The sequence below is a fragment of the Mastomys coucha genome, unplaced genomic scaffold, assembly GCF_008632895.1.
Source record: "Mastomys coucha isolate ucsf_1 unplaced genomic scaffold, UCSF_Mcou_1 pScaffold12, whole genome shotgun sequence".
In the NCBI taxonomy this organism is placed as follows: domain Eukaryota; kingdom Metazoa; phylum Chordata; class Mammalia; order Rodentia; family Muridae; genus Mastomys; species Mastomys coucha.
The window spans coordinates 11980535-11987181 of NW_022196894.1; the positions used below are offsets into that span (position 1 = coordinate 11980535).

At 38.7% G+C, this 6647-nt stretch overlaps 1 long non-coding RNA gene across 2 annotated transcripts in view; it reads left to right on the top strand.

The window, feature by feature from the left end:
* LOC116085619 overlaps positions 1–6170 on the top strand; it is a 20577-nt gene extending 14407 nt beyond the window's left edge. For both annotated transcript variants that reach the window (XR_004116671.1, XR_004116670.1), the window contains one exon: positions 5797–6170. This is a non-coding gene — a long non-coding RNA (uncharacterized LOC116085619). The remainder of the gene's footprint in view (positions 1–5796) is intronic.
* Positions 6171–6647: the final 477 nt, after the last annotated feature.

The following is a 6647-nucleotide window of genomic DNA, read 5'->3' on the forward strand; positions in this document are numbered from 1 at the left end:
AACCTTCTTCTCAACATCTTATGGTACCTTCTCCAAAATCGACCACATACTTGGTCACAAAACAAACCTCAACTGATACAAGAAGGTTGAAATAATCCTATGCATTCTATCAGATCACCATGCCCTAAGGCTGGCCTTCAATAACAACAAAAACAACAGAAAGCCCACATATACCTGGAAACTGAACAAGACTCTACTCAATGATAACTTGGTCAGGGAAGAAATAAAAAAAAAAAAAAGACTTTCTGGAATTCAATAAAAATGTTAAACAACATACCCAAAGGTATGGAACACAATGAAAGCAGTGCTTAGAGGAAAACTCATAGCACTAAGCACCCTGGTAAAGAAACTGGAGAGATCGTCTAGCAACTAAACAGCACACCTGAGAGCTATAGAACAAAAACAAGTAAACACACCCAAGAGGAGTAGAAAGCAGGAAATAGTCAAACTCAAGGAGGAAATCAATCAAATTAAAACAAAGAATCAACAAAACCAAAAGCTGGTTCTTTGAGAGAATCAACAAGATAGATTAAACTCCTAGCCAAACTAACTAAAAGCCCAAGAGGCAGTATCCAAATTAACATAATCAGAAATGAAAAGGGAGACAAAAACAACAGAAACTGAGGAAATTTAAAAAATCATCAGATCCTACTACAAAAGCCTATACTCAACAAAACTGGGAGTCTAGATGAAATGGATGGTTTTCTGTACAGATACCACATACCAATGTTGCCTGCTATCTAAACAGGCCCACATCAAACAAGGAAATAGAAGACATTAAAAACCTTCCAACCAAAAAAAGCCCAGGGCCAGATGGATTTTGTGCAGAATTCTACCAGACCTTCAAAGAAGATCTGATACCAATATTCCTTAAACTATTCCATAAAACAGAAATGGAAGGATCACTAAATTCATTTTATGAAGCTACAATTGCTTGATACCTAAACCACACAATGACGCAACAAAAAAAGGGAGCTTCTGACCAATCTCACTTATGAATAATCAATAAAATTCTTATGAACAGAATCCAAGAACACATCAAAACCATCATTCACCATGATCAAGTAGGCTTCATCCCAGGGATTCAGGGTTGACCCAGTATACAAAAATCCATTAGCGTAATCCACTACATAAACAAACTAAAAAACAAACAAACAAAACAAAACCACATATGTCCTTAGATGCAGAAAAAGAATTTGACAAAATAGAACAACCCTTCATGTTAAAAGATCAGGAATTCAGGGCCCGTACTTAAACATAATAAAAGCAATTTACTGCAAATCAACAGCCAACATCAAATTAAATGCAGAGATACTTGAAGCAAACCCACCAAAATTGGGGACAAGACAAGGATGCCCCACCCCCATATCTATTCAATATAGTACTAAAAGTTCTAGCTAGAATAATAAGACAAAAAAATTTAAGGGGATAGAAATTGGCAAAGAAGAAATAAAGGTATTACTATTTGAAGATGATATGAGAGTATATATAAGCGACACCAAAATTCTACCAGAGAACTTCTCCAGCTGATAAACGACTTCATCAAAGTGGACAGATATAAAATTAACTCAAATAATCAGTAGCCTTCCTTTATACAAATTATAGACAGACTGAGAAAGAATTTAGGAAAACAACTTCCTTCACAATAGCCACAAATAATATAAAATATCATAGGGTAACTCTAAGCAAACAAGTGAAAGACCTATATGACAATAATTTCAAGTCTCTCAAGAAAGAAATAGAAGAAGATCTTAGAAAATGGAGAAATATCCCATGCTCATGGATTGGCAGAATTAATATATTAATAATTGCAATCCTACTAGCCTGTATGAAGTCTTGTGTTCCATCTGAGAAATTGGAACACAGGAAATTTATCAGATTCCCCACTGGGCACATCTATGGGAGAATTTTCTTCATTAATGAGTAATGTAAGAGGGTATAACCCCAACCCACTGTAGACTGTACTGCCCCTGGGAAGGTGGTCCTGTGTTGTATAAGGAAGCACACTGACCACCCAGGAAAGCAGCATTCTCCTCTGTGGTTCTGTGTCTGTCTTTCTCCAGGTTTCTGCCTTCATTTCTCTTAATGATTGACTATAACCTGCAAGTCCAATAAACTCTTTCTCCCTATGTTGGTTTTGGTCAGTGTTTTATCACAGCAACAGAAAGTAGACAATTATGGTGTATACCTTCTATAATTGTGAGCTTATGTCTATAATACATGTTTTTTTCCTCTCTCTATATATGTTCTATTGGGTTTGTTTTCTGGGAGGATGCTAACAAATATACTCTCTCAAGGAATTTGCCAAATTAGATAATACTATAAAGGACAAATGAATAATGGGAGGAGTTCTATGGTGCTCTTGCTCACTGCTTGCCTCCCTATTCAACTGAGTTAGAAAGATCATGCAGGTGGTCACAGAAGCCAGTGAAGCAAATGGTAAAGAGAATAGAAAATGAAAACTCATTTCCAATTGACTTAGGTAGCCCAGACCAAAACTTCTAAGGAGTCTGATACCAGATGGTTTATTATCAACACAGTATAATTTGGGGGAAGTTTCCTTGTATAGTATAATCCCCTGTATACAAGGAAGCATAATTATACCAAAATTCAACTTAGGATACATTTCATTTCTTTCAAGAAGATATGTTCTGGAAATAGGCTACCTGTACGAGCTCAAGCGCCTATGGAAGGATCTGACCTGGTCTTCGTCATACACATAGCACAGAAATCATTTGTGCTTTTAGCTACCTCTGATCCTAGTTCTGGAAGCTTGAGCAAACCTCTGGCTATACAGATGATGTGTCATTTAGATTATTTGTTATCTCTGGTCCTGGCTGTCAGAGTTTAGGGAGCTCCTGGTTACTAGCCACTGTCACTTCTGGTTGTAGGAGATTGATATGGAGTGGCCCAACAGATAATGCCAACCACAGACTATTGATCACTTTGAATTCCTAGCTTTCTGGATGGAAGAACAGGTTTTACCTCTTCCTCATTGTAAAGACAATCCAATATTCTCTCTTGTTAACACACTGAGTCCACTTAGTGCTGTTTCTGCATGCATGAGTATAGGACTGTCTACTGGAATATGCCATATGCTAGGAGCCTCCCCAGACATGCATCTCTAAAGAAGGCCGACCTTCTCTTCCCCATCAGTCATCAATCCCTGAATATGGACTCCTCATGAAGTCTCCTCAGCTAGAGACTTCAAGTCCCTTCACTCTATATTAGGGGATTTGGGCTGACCTGACCTTGTGCAAATACCACTTTTAATTCATGTGTATAGTGGTCCAGTCATGTCCAACAAACAGTGTTTTGCTGCATACATCCACTACCTTTGGCTCTTAAAATCACTCTGCTCCATCCTATTCATTAAGACCTCTGAGCTTTTTATGGAAGGAATGTGAGCCATTTGGAGCTGAGCCCTCTAAAATCCTTTATTCTCTATATGTTGACAAGCTGTGGGTCCTGAGTTAATTGCTATCTATTGCAAAAAGAAGCTTTTCTGGCAAAGGATTAAAGATGTACTTATTTATGGATATTAATTGAAGAACATAGTGGGCATTGTCATAATACATCTGTTTAGCAGAATAATAGTCTTAGGTTCTCCCTAGACCCTTTGAGCTACCTACCAGCCATGGATTTTTGGTCACTATTAAGCTTGAGTTCCAGCTTGTAGAGTGAGCCTTTAGTCAGAAAGTGGTTAGTTATTCCTGATATCTACAGCTATAATGCACCAGTGATCTTGTCTTGCCAGGCTAATCATTATAATAGTTTAGTGTTCACAACTTCATAAGATAGTTGAATACTTTCCTCAGCTGGTAGAATAACTAAAACGTTTGACACTATGAAAGCTATCCAATAGAAATCAAACTTCCATGTCAATACAGCTTGAATTCTCCACATTCTATGACTCATGAATAGAATAACTTTAGGAAAAAGATTTTACTGTCCAGGTCTGGAGAGTAACCCAGAGCAGTGTCAATACCTTGTAAGGTTTGAAAGGAGGGTCTGGAACCTCATTGACTCAAGAAAAGGTAATTTGTCGGGTTGCTTCTGATCTGTCTGGGCCAGTGCCCTGAGCAGACCTTGGGCGCAAACTCCACAGCCAGTCCCACAACACCCAGAGGAAGCTCCACTCCCAGGCTCTCAAACACGCCCAGGATCAGAGGTGAGGAGGACACAACATCTGTCCCAACACTGGGAGTAACTGGGACCAGTGGAACCCAAGAACACAGGAACTCCACCAGCCCAGTGGCACTGGTTCCTTCTGGTCTGTCTGGGTCAGTGCCCTGAGCAGACCTTGGGTGCAAACTCTAAAACCAGTCCCACAACACCCAGAGGAAGCTCCACTCCCAGGAACTCTAACAGATAAATTGAAATCATATATATTTTCTCATCATAATGCAATAAAACTTAAATCAATAAAAGAGGAAGAAGAAGAAAAAAAAAAAAGAAACAGTAACTCACACCCAGCACTGGTCATTTTATTTCATAGCACATAGTGTCTGTGAGAACTATTCTCACCTACTATAAGGTGATTCCATTTAATATCCTTTTTTACATGTATATGTAAGCATGTTTAAAAGCTTTTATATTAGCTGTCTTCCACAGGGCATTTTTTCAAAGATCTTTAGTGTTGTTTATCTCTCCCCATACTCCCTCCTGTGCCCTGCACTACTATCCTCCACCCTGTTTAATCCTTACTATTTCATTGTTCTCTTTCAGCCTGATTTATCTTTTACTTGTAGTTATGTGTATGTGTGTTTGTGTAACTTAGAAGAGGCATTGGATCACCTGGAACTGGAGTTATAGGCAGCTATGAACATCTTCATGTGAGTGCTGGGGACCAAACTCAGGTTTTCTACAGGACAAGCACATACCCTGCTGAGCCACCTCTGTAGTCCCTACCTCTTTCTTTTATAAAGATGCCAATTTTTGAATATAGGGTCACCCTGACCTAGAATGGCTTCATATATCTAATCACACATGCAAACTCTCTATTTCCAAATAAGGGTTCACTTTGCTATGTTTAGGTATGGGTCTTGAATTCCTGATCTTTCTAAAATGTTTACCATGAAGGAGTGTTGAATTTTGCCAAATTCTTTCTCAAGCATCCAAAGAGATTACCATGAGGTTTTTTTCTTTGAGTTTGTTTATATAATGGATTCCATTGATGGATTTTTCATATGTTGAACTATCTCTACATCGCTGATATGAAGCCTACTTGATCATGGTGGTGACCGTTTTGATATGTTCTTGGATTTGGTTTGTGAGAATTTTCTTGAGTATTTTTGCATCAATATTCTACCTTGTTAGTGGCCATAAATGTAATTTTAGATGTTCTTATAGAATGGACATACAAAGAAAGCCACATGGCTAAGGGTTGCAATGATTCAGCCAGAAGCCTAGTTATGTCAGCAGCTACCAGAAACTTCTGAATCCCCTGATGGATACAGCTTTTAGCCTCCTGGAGACTATATAGCTAAGAAAATGAATTCCTATTGTGCTAGGCCATTCAGTTGGCAATTCATTAAGTTACAGATAACTAATGAAGAACCCCTGTACTTTATTTGCCTCTACCTATGCAGACACTCATGAAAGTAATTATGAGATGTTCACTTGATGTTCTAAGCAATGTTAAGACACAAGCTTTCTGTGGGGACAACACATGGATACCAAAGCCCTGCTCCAAGTACTCAGAGCAGAATCCTAAGAGCCAGAGTGTGCTGAATTGCTACTGAGTAAGTGCCTTTGGAGGTATACTACATGATATCTAATTTAATCCTTTGGCAGCTACAGTACCTGCTTGTCAACCTGCCAATGCTGCAGTGCACAATGGAATCCAGAGGAAGTAGCCTCCTTCCCTGCTGGACCAGAATTTTGCTTCCACCAAACCATCCCATAGCTTCTCCAGCAAAAAAACTTCCATTAATCTTTCTCTCTATCAAAATTCCTTGGAAAAATGAATCATAGATTTTTGTCCCTGAAGAAAGAGGCCCAGAGGGCTACATGAATACTGCAGACACAGTTTCTCATCATTGATAAAATTTACTGGTAAAATTCACCAACCAGTTTAACATGGAATGTTACTAGACATTCAACAAATCCAAGGCTCAGCCCATGAAAACTCAGCTAATGTAAATAAACATGGAAAATCTCCCTTTCAATTGAGTGTGGGTTTTTTTTCTCCTCAACTATTCATAGTCAAATGGATCATCTTGCTATTCCCTGTTGCCTTCCATTAACACAAATCAAACATATGTGTTACAAGTAAACACTTCTTCCAGAAAAGGGATGTACAATGGTATAAATAACCAACAGGTGAAAAATCAAAGTCACTCTAGAGGAATTGTTGCAGCTAAAGTGCTAGATCATTGTCTTAGAGTATTAGTATTGCTGTGATGACACACCATGATGAAAAGCAACTTATAGAAGAAAGTTTCTTTTTGGCTTACGCTTTCACATTGCAGTTTATCAATGAAGGAAACTCAAACAGGGTCAGAATCTGGAGGCAAGAGCTAATGCAGGGGCCATAGAGAGGATCCCCATGACTTGCTCCATCCACTTGGTTATAGAATCCATCTTGGTTATAGATGCCCAGGCATGGAATTACCCACAATGAGCTGGGCCCTCCTTCATCAATC